Consider the following 11,059-nt stretch of genomic DNA (forward strand, 5'->3'; position numbering starts at 1 on the left):
CATCTGCCAATTTAACATGACGAGGGAAAGATGTATGAACCAGTGTAGAGAAACTATGTGAATCTCCACAAAAGTGTTGAAAGGCGCCAGAATCAATAATCCAGATCTTACCTCAATCATCTAACTGAGTACCCGCAGAGCATGCCACATCAGTCACTACAATAGAGGCAAACACAAATGCAGAACTCTGAGAAAGAAGCTGATCATATTCTGCACGACTGAGAGTAATCGTATTGGTTGAAGAAGTAGGCACAGGTTCAGTGATGGAAGAGACAACCGGAGTTGTTGCTTTGGGGAACGATAATGAGCTCTGAGGGCGACTTCTAGGGTTCTTATCCCAACAACGATCCTCAAGGTGCCCTTGCTTGCCACAATATGTACACTGAAGCCTGCTACGACCTCCACTGCCTCTTCCACGACCTCTGCCTCTGGAAGAACTAGGTAAACCATGCCCTCCTCCACCAGTGACAACAAGAGCTGAAGTCTGAGAGTCTCCATGAGGCGGAGGAAGGGTAACAACAAGACGACTTAACCGGTTGTAGGCATCAGCTAGAGTAGGGATCTCTGAGCTAGTAAGCATTTGCACCTTGGCTACTGAGTAATCTGGAGATAATCCTGATAGAAAACGAGCCACCATAGTCTACTCCTGATGGGTTTTATGATTAGTGCAGCAGGGAGGACGAACAGAGTTGAGCCTTTTATAGGTTGATTTAACTGATGCATAATATTGGGAAAGATTCTGATTACCCTGCTGCAACTGAAATATCTCTTGCTCAACTTACAAAATTCTATTGACATTTTTGTCTTGAGAGTACGTGTCACGTAATGAATCCCACATCTCCTTTGCAGTAGAATAGTAAATTAAGCCGTCTGCAATATGTGGCTGAACACTGTTCATAATCCAAGACATAACAATGTCATTATCTTCCTGCCGTGTGGCATATTTCCCAGTTTTCTCTGTTGGTTCCTTTTTTAACAAAATATGTTTTCGACGATGTCCTGACACAGACATCATAAAAGTCCTCGACCACCTTTTATAATTATTGTCGTCCAGCTTTATGGACGACCCATAAGAGAAGGGATTAGCAAAAGCTTTGTACTCTGCAGACACTTCAAACCTTTGTTCACCATCACTGGACTTTATTTCAGCCATGGTATTTCACTGCTAACAGTAGCTAGCTAATGAGCCGGATAATAATAATAACCAGAAAGTAATCACGAGCAAACTGATAGTAAAGAAATAGATTCCAGCTGAAATAAAATCCTTGTCTTGCAATATATATATATATATATATATATATATATATATATATATATATATATATATCACACACGCCACCAGCAAGATAATAAATCTGATCACCACTATAAAAATTAATTTTAGATGACAAAAATTGATTTCACATCTGAACTTCAACAAAAATTAATCAGATCTGATTAAATCTGATTCCAACAACAGCAAGCACTACAGATTTAACGCCTACCACATCAACACGACTCTGATACGAGCAAATCTGATTCCAACGACAGCAAGCACTACAGATTTAACACCTACCACATCAACACGACTCGGATACGAGCAACAGTCAGTCAGCCACATGTGATCATCGCAAAATTTTTCCTCTCTTGTGGTTTCTCTCTCTTCCTTCTCTTCTTCCTTTCCTAACCTCTATTTTCCTCCTTTTTGAAGGGAGAAAGAAAAGAGAGAGAGAAGAGAAAAGAAAAGAAAGAGAGAGAGAAGAGGAATTCTTTTTTTGCGGGTTTTCACTTGACCTTGATTTGAAAATATTTAGAAAATTACTCGCCTCCGTTTTGAAAATACTGCGGGAAAAAAATGGAGAGACGGGATTCGCTCGTCGGTACGAGGTTCGACCGTTCCTGGCGCCTTTACTAGGGGTAATCGAACCAAGGATCGAATCTATGCCTTTTGCTTTGCCTAAATATCATCTAAGAATTTATCCTAAAAGATCTGAATGCACAAAGAATCATGCTTGTGCAATGCAAAAATGTATGCTCTTTTTGAAAAGAATGTTTTGGAAATTTCCAAGTATTCTGAGATGAACTTGGTAAAGGAGTGAAGAAATAATTGCATCTAACTTAGGACTTGAGATAGATCAGAGAAGTTCTAAGTCTTTGAAGTAAATCAGGATTGGAAGAAGAAATGAGAAAGAATGACTTGAAGCTTTGAAATGAAAAGGAAATGAAGTTTCAAAGTAAAAAAATGGACTTTGAATTTGAATTTGAATTTAGGAAAGGAAATGAATACTTGAGATGGAATTGGATTTAGATTTTTAAGTTTGAAATTGGAAAGGACTGAGAAAATCAAATGGTATTTAAGAATAGAAATAGATTTTAGAGATTCAGATTAGATCCGGAAATGGAATGAAAATCTAGAATTGGAATTGGATTTCGGATCCTAAACGTAATGGGATCCGAGATTTGGAGTCCCAGATGGACTTGAGTTCTGGATCCTATAATGGGCTTGGATCTGAAGTCTAAGATCCAAATGTAGAATTGGGTTCTGGATCCTAGAGTGGATTTGAATCTGAAGTCTAAGATCCAATACGTGATCGAATTCTGGATCCTGGAACTGGATCTGAAGTCTAAGATCCGAAGTAGAATTGGGTTCCGGATCCAAAGACGGATTTTGGATCTGAAGTTTGAGATCCAAGGTGAAATTGGTTCTGGATCCTAAGAGGGATTTGGATCTTGAAGTCTGAGATCCAATGTAGAGTTGGACTCTGGATCCTAACATGGATTTGGATCTGAATTCTGAGATCCAAAGTGAAATTGGAGTCTGGATCCTAAAAGAGATTTGGATCTGAAGTCTGAGATCAAAGAGTGGAGATTTATGCTTGGAAATTTGGATCCAAGTTGAGATTAGGATCTATCTTCGGAATTTTGATTTGAGATTTTGAATTCTGAACATATATGTGGATTTCAAAGTCAAATTAGACTTTGAACTTGAAAACTTGAATTTTGAAATTTTAGAAGATGAATCAAGAACTTCCAAGTTTGAATTGAACTTGAAAAATAAAATTTAGAATTTGAATCTTGAGTGTACAAAATGAATTTCAAAATTGAATTAGACCTTGAATTTTGAAGTTTTGAATTTGGATTTTAGAAGATGAAAGAAATCTCAAAAGTTAAATTGAACTTTGAAATTGAATGGAGTTTTGAATATAAAATGAGTTTGAATTTTCAAAGTCAAATTGGACTCTGAAGATGAGATAGAATTTGATGAAGTAGAAATTGAAGAGAGATATTCAATATTACTTGGATTTTTTTAAAAAAAGAATTTTGAAAATATGATGCAATTCTATCCTATATGATGAATGAATTTGAAGAATTTTTGAAATTGGATTTTGAAAAGCTATTTCATTGTTTAGATGAATTAAAACAAGATTGAAGATATAATACATCCTTGACTATGGTCATTGAATGTATTATATAATAATCTATATTTAAATTCAGGTAAAGAATAAAATACATTTGGTGCTTTTATAGAGTTTAAAATGGAATTAACTCTCAATATACCCTGACTATGGCCATTGGTATATATATTGGATTAATTCTAAGTTAGACTCTGATAAAAGGTGAAATATTTAAGGAAATATGATGAATTTTGAAAATGGATCCAATGTGGATCCAGTGTTATTTCGTAAAAGATAAAAATCCTAAGTTTTTATCCACACCCTGACTATGGCCATTGATGTGGATCATCGACTTAGGATCGATTATCTCTTACGAAATGGTGCACGTGCCATTCGTGTTTCACCATTTGTGAGAATTTGAAAAATAAAGGAAAAGATGCATGAAAACAGGCAATTTTGTAAATTTATAATGCTCATTCATTCTACCTAAGACAGGAAAATGTAAATTCTTATTCAAATCTAGCGATTACAACTTGAATCTAATTAAAAATTGAAATAATCTCCAAGAAGATAGATATTTTCATGGATTTCCTGCAAAACACTTGGTTAGCCAAATACAAGATATAGAGGAGGATGTGAGATGTTACAATTGAGCTAAAATGATCATGTCAAGTAAGAAGTAGATATACTAAGTGAAACATTATATATATATATATATATATATATATATATATATATATATATATATATATATATATATATATATATATATATTGTAAATGATATGCTCATAAGAAAAAAAATGCATATAAACACATCTAAGGATGGTATTTATATCAAGTTAACAATGTATATGATGTATTGAAGATACACATCTATGAGTTGTGTGGCAAACCCAAAGATATACAGGCTATATGTTATAAATATATATCCGGTGTGATGAATCCTCAACAAATGGGCTTCAGGTAGTAATATTTATGTTGGGTAGGCTGCAATAGGAGAAAAGGAAGTGAAATCCCATGTAAAGGGCCAATGTATCTGCTAATGTGCTAGTGATAGCATAACTGCCTAAATACAGTTACCATGTATATGCTTAACAGAACATCCATCGATGACCCCTACTGTTGCTGAAGACTGCATTGGTGAAGAGATCCTTTAGAAAAAAAATAGCCTTAATATCACAGACCCACAGGAAATATCAACCAATCTTATGAAAAATTTTGATTGCAGGTACACGCTGATCATCACATACAGAAGGTGCTTGCTGGGAATCGAAAATTATGAAGGTGATAGTGCAAAGTGGATGTATATGAAACTATTGTAATGCTGCAAAGGGGCTGGAAGTTTAGCTACTAAATTGGTAGGTGAGATGTGGTCGTGACGAATGTGATGCAGTGAGCAATGGTGAATAATACACTTTACAGGGGATCTAATTTATGTGCAACATGACAGTGGAAGTATGAAAGAGATATCTTATCTAAGTGAATATGACCACGACATGGCAGATGTATATAATACAGTGTAAGTAGTTGAGTATATTACACTACTCGCCTAGGTACTTTGTACAGGAAAAAAAAGCACACTTTAGAGAACCTTTTCTTGACGAAAATAACAACTATCTGGAATAGACCCATATGACAGATGATAAAAGAAGCTCTAAAGAGGTTGTTTCTTACCTTTTGGATCAAAAAGGGTATTCTTGCTAGATTATGTCAAGGATGAGGGATCGTCTTTATAAGAAGGTCTCTTCACACTCCGTCACCCCAAGGCATAAAGCCTGAGCTTGATATACCAACGAACCCCAAGATGTCTAGCAAGAGTGCTGAGGAACAACCCTAATGAAGGGGTTACCTGATCTACCCCTGCATGCACTCTTCCAACGAGATGATTTCGACGCTAAATTCCCAAAACAAACAAACTCTGACAAGCTATTTTACATCAGTAATACATCTTCCTAAGTTGAACAGATTATCCCTTTAATTAGAGAATGAACAAACTTTAGTAATAAAGTCTAGATGGGAAATTTCCAGATAAATCAATATTATACTGACAGCAGATATGCAGGGCTCCACAAATGGTCTTACCTGTATGCTTAAGTCAGGTGCTGGGATGGATTAGGTGCCAACGTAACCAATGAAGGAAGCTTGGGGTATGTCTTCTCCACTAAGCCTTGTGAAAATACACTATCGATTGCCAAATTTAAGGGTATATATGATAAGGAACAGGTACACGAGGCATATGTACATACCATGGGATATAAGAGATGAGGACAGTATTACAACATGGGTACAAATCGAAATTTAGAAATACCATCAGTGAAAATGAGATACGCCACAAAAAAAAATACAAACACAGATGAGCATGCTACGTTGTAAGTAAATTATAATGAGTATCAAGAAATCAAACAGGAACCTGATGCAAAATGGAGATGCAGGGGTTTTCTTACAAATATCCATGTCAACATCATACTATGGTCATCCGATCTTTCCATTGACAAGGAGTCTGATGCTACATCGAAAGAAGCTTTGATTTTTGGGAAAATTCTGTTTGCCAAGAAAAGTTGATTTCCCTCTGCTAAATGATCTGTTCTTTTCCAGGAATGGAGCTTTGCAAATTTCTCCTTTAACCAATTAACGGAGGAATACCATGGCTTTTTAAGACTGCCTTTGGGTTCTTAGGTCCTTCCTGCTTTAACATTTTATCTTGTAAACTTGCAAGATTGGCAGATTCTACCTGAATCGGGCTATATGTGGCTACCATTCATCGTAGAGATGATGCAATTGAGATGATGTAGAAATCAACAACGAACTAAAAGAGCTCAGTTTAGGGGGAAGAGAGATTCTTCCTCTGTGCCACTGCCCGATGGATCGATTCCCTTCAGCCACTGAGTGAAAGATGGAACAGAGAAAGGGAGGGAAGAAAGGACGATTCAGAGAAGGAGAGAGACGATGGGGAGGTGAAAACCGATTGGTAGCCACTGTGACATTAGTGGGTGATTGAATGCTAATGGGAAGCAATGACAGGGCGTTTTGCAGTAGTGAGAGAGAAGAAGAAGAAAAAAAAAATGGGAAATGGGTAAGAAATTGTGCATAACCGATATTCAAGATGGACACGGAATATCAATCGTGAGCAAATGTTCGAAACATGCGAAAGTCAGAGGTAATTAGAAATAGATTATAGAAAGGAAAGAAGATGTGGGAATCGATAGATTCCATTGATGTTGCAATAGGTGGGTCGAGATTGCACAAGCAATTCGACACCACCATGGTGCGTAAATGAAGCCAAAACGAGAAAACTAAAATAAAATCAGAAATAGTGAAGGGGAGAAGGAACATTCACAGGACCACAGGAATATGAAATATACAAAATAGAAAATAACAAGAGGAAAATTGATATGTAGAATTTGCAAAAAGGAATCGAACTTAGAAAGATGGCACAAACAGAAATTTACTCCCACGCAACTCAAAAAAAAAAGCAAATTCATAAATCTGAGGATTAATGTTGGAATCGAAAATTTACATATGCTATTGCACAAAAAAAAGGGGGGTCGACGACAGGAAAAACCAAATAAAACCCAAAATGATAAGGGAGATGAACACCTACCGTGATTTTGTAGGATTGAAGCGAGAGGCGTAGCCCTCCTTTTGTTATGCCATGGAGGTCTTTCCACTACCATTCGTAGGAATTTTGTAGTCCTGGATGCTTCAGAGCGGTCGACTCCCTTCAGTCAGGTGGAAGGACTCCAAGGAAACGAGAAGAAGAAGGAAGGGAGAGGAAAAATGAAGAAAATAGTGAAAACAGATTCGAAAATGAAGGCCAGACAATGCTTAAAACCAGGAGGGGTGAGGACTGATCGTCGTGAATAAGAAGAGGCACCTGGAGAGGTAAGAGACGGATGCGATGAAGGCAAAAGGGAGGGGTAGAGGACGGCTGTGAAAGAGGGGTGCTGGGGTGATAACGGGTGGATATTTGGTTTCAGGATGGTGGTTTATGTAGAGGGTGGAGGAGGGTTCTAGAAAGGTTGTTGGCGATGGAGGGTTTCGGGCAGAGGAGATAGAGGTTGTTTAGGATGAGTGGAGGATGGGTGCTTCCAGAGGGCAGTGCGAGAGATGGTTGTTAAAACTTTTCTCAGATTCCCAAGAAGGGGCTCTTTTCCAGAACTATTCTAAAAAATGGTTAAAAGGAGGTTTTTGACAAATATTTCATTTTTCAAGTTTTAAAACCATTTGCCTTCCTCAATTTTTTTTTATTTTTATATTGCTTTTCCATTTTTTTGTATTTTTGTAGTAGGAAACTAAGATTAAAAGGAAACAAAATTTTAAACACTAAATTTTTTTGTATTTTTCTGAGAAATATTTTCAAAAGTATTTTTCTGAGAATTTTAATCCATTTCAAGAGAATTTCTTCAGAAAAAAGGGGTTTTTGACCCAGGTTTTGAGAAAATGTTCGAGTTTTGACACTCGAATCGAGAAATACAATGTGATGGATCCAAACGGATGTCGAATGGACTATCCGAGCTATTTAAAGGCTATTTTGGGTATTTTCTATAATTTTGATTTAAAATTTGAACAAGGAGACTCAGATTTGGATCTGGACAATAGATCCAGATCCGAAATTAATTTAAATATGTGAAATGAATTTAATTTCAAAAAAACTTGAGAAATGAACTGGAATTTAGATTTGAAATGACCCATTTACTCAAAAAATGAATTTAGGAGCAAAAAGGGAATATTTAAAAAATTTTGAAAAATTTGGGGTGTTCACAGATGCCCCTCTTTGCTACTAAGCCGGTTGAAAGCCGAGCTTAGTGGCAAAGAAAACACTCCAAATTTTGAAAAAAAAAAAAATTGGAAAAAAAAAATGCCCCAGTCAGCAGATCTGAACTGGGTGTGGAAGAATTTTGATTTAAAAGACATGGTTTTTCTGATTTAAGTCTTTATCCGTGAATGACTTTTGGAAGACGAAATCCTCGAAAGTGATATGACTGAGTAGAAAATGAGAAAATCGTGATGGGATTTTGGGTGAAGATCCCAAAATGATGAAGGATAAGAATTTTGATTAAGTCTCATGAGTGAAGCGAGATCAGCTTCTTGGAAATGATGCAGGTTTTAGCCCTTAGCCTGAATGGGACGAAGATATATCAAGATAACTTGGATGGGGAAAGGAATATATGAGGACCTTGAAGGGACATTTTGAGAGAATGCTTCATGAGATGAAGCTCAAGCGAGATCTTATTCTGGATGGATATACAAAGCATGGATTCCTCGATGAGAAGAACCATGATGGGATTGGAGAAAAAATACCTCCTCGAAACGAGACTCAAGTTTAACCAAAACCTGAAAAAGGAAGATAACCTCGAGGGGCGAGGTTCAGGCTTAACCCTTAACCTGAAGGGGACGACCAAATGGAATCCTCGAACGAAGAAACCATGATGGGACCTTTGGAGTTTGGACGAACAAATCCGAAAGGGGTTTGCGAAAGGAGAAAAACAGGGCTCCCTAAAGCATAGCTTTTGAATTTAATGACCTCTCGCAGAAAGTACAGGTTTGACCCTTAACCTGAGCGGGTACAACCATACGGATTTCTCGAAACCGTGATGGGACAGGAGAGATACTTCAACTGAATGGGGTAACTCTTCTGGAAAACAACGCTAGGTTGCACCAAAATGGCTATTGAATATTTATTTCATTCTTTAGAATATCTAGAAAATTTTGCCAATAAGATAAATTTATAGTTGACTTCAACGCTTGAAAATGTGTAAAGATATTCCCTCTTTTACCTAGAGTATTTCCTCCAACGAGGTTAACTCCTCGGTTTTAAGAGTCAAATTCAAAATTTTAGCGCTGATGATTTTCTTTAAGGAAGCTATCCATTTCCTTGATATGAGAAGAGAAGAAATATTCTCAATTTCATAAAAGGAAGTAGTGAAGAGATATTGATAAAAGAATTTCGCATAAGAAAAGATGACTTCTGGCAATTTAGGCAGTTTGATATCTGAGTGTTTTCTCATGATGATCTCCTTGCACTCTTTTGGGATTTTTCGGGCTTTTACATCATCCTTCATTTGGATGTGTCCTGACTTTTCTCTCTTTTTCAGAGAAGGGTACGTCACAAACTCCTTCATCTCGGAGATGTTCCGATCCTTCTTTTTCTCAGGGATTATATATGATATTGGCTCAAAGGTCTTTAGATGATAGCAGAAATCAAATATCATTTAGGGTTTGTCGGTAGGTCCATCACACTCGCCTTCATCTCGAAGGTGATCTGAACTTTCCCTGGAAGGATCCTTCACAAACTCCTTCATCTCGGTAGATGATCCAAATCTTCTTTGGCCCCAGGGGTCTACTCGCTTAATTCGCCTTCATCTTGGCGACAATTGAGAGATCCCTTTTGCAGATATTTGATTGCAGCTTTAAACTGGATAAGGAGATATGGATTAAGTGGATTCTTTTATGGCTCAGGATACTTCCACTGCCTAATTGGCAGAAAATCGTCTTTAAAACATGCACCATGGCTATGATCAATATCAATTCGCTTCCGGCTTTTTAATGTCATCGAATATTTCTTTCGCCAATCATACCGAGGATATTTCTTTCATCCTTTTGGTTGATCAAACAGGGAAAAGATTTGAATTTTACCTCTTTTCGCAAAAGGTTTCACCTTTTTGGAAAGAAATACTAGAGGTAGTCTAAGGTAATTCTTTTGTGCATTTAAGAATATTGGAATTAACAAGTATTTTTATCGAATTGGCAAGGTTTTCGAGCATCCTTTGTGAAATAATCACTCAATATAGATTTTGATGCGACCTTAAGTTTGACTTGGGAAGGAATATTTAGATTTTTGTTTTGACCGACCAGCTCGAAAGCAGGATTTTTTGGATTTACCAGCTCCAAAGCAGGATTTGATGGAAGTACCAGCTCGAAAGCAGGATTGATTGCCCGACCAGCTCGAAAGCAGGATTTGCTTGACCGACCAGCTCGAAAGCAGGATTTTTTGGAAGTACCAGCTCGAAAGCAGGATTTGTTTGCCCGACCAGCTCGAAAGCAGGATTTTTTTGGAAGTACCAGCTCAAAAGCAGGATTTGTTTGCCCGACCAGCTAGAAAGCAGGATTTTGATTGACCGACCTGCTCGAAAGCAGGATTTTTTGGAAGTACCAGCTCGAAAGCAGGATTTTTTGGAAGTACCAGCTCGAAAGTAGGATTTGTTTGCCCGACCAGCTCGAAAGCAGGATTTTTTTGGAAGTACCAGCTCGAAAGCAGGATTTGTTTGCCCGACCAGCTCGAAAGCAGGATTTTGATTGACCGACCTGCTCGAAAGCAGGATTTTTTGGAAGTACCAGCTCGAAAGCAGGATTTGTTTGCCCGACCAGCTCGAAAGCAGGATTTTTTGGAAGTACCAGCTCGAAAGCAGGATTTGTTTGCCCGACCAGCTCGAAAGCAGGATTTTGATTGACCGACCTGCTCGAAAGCAGGATTTTTTTGCCCGACCAGCTCGAAAGCAGGATTTGATTGCCCGACCAGCTCGAAAGCTGGATTTGTTTGCCCGACCAGCTCGAAAGTAGGATTTGATTGGTAAGAATGATTGATATTGATAGAGTTGTGACCCGAAGGTTTGAATTTTGATATACATTGACAAATTTGTAACCTGAAGGCTTGAAAAGGATAGATGTGCAATGAGATTGTAA

The sequence above is a fragment of the Nuphar pumila genome, chromosome 13 (genome assembly GCF_984573655.1).
Source record: "Nuphar pumila chromosome 13, dmNupPumi1.hap1.1, whole genome shotgun sequence".
Classification (NCBI taxonomy): Eukaryota; Viridiplantae; Streptophyta; class Magnoliopsida; order Nymphaeales; family Nymphaeaceae; genus Nuphar; species Nuphar pumila.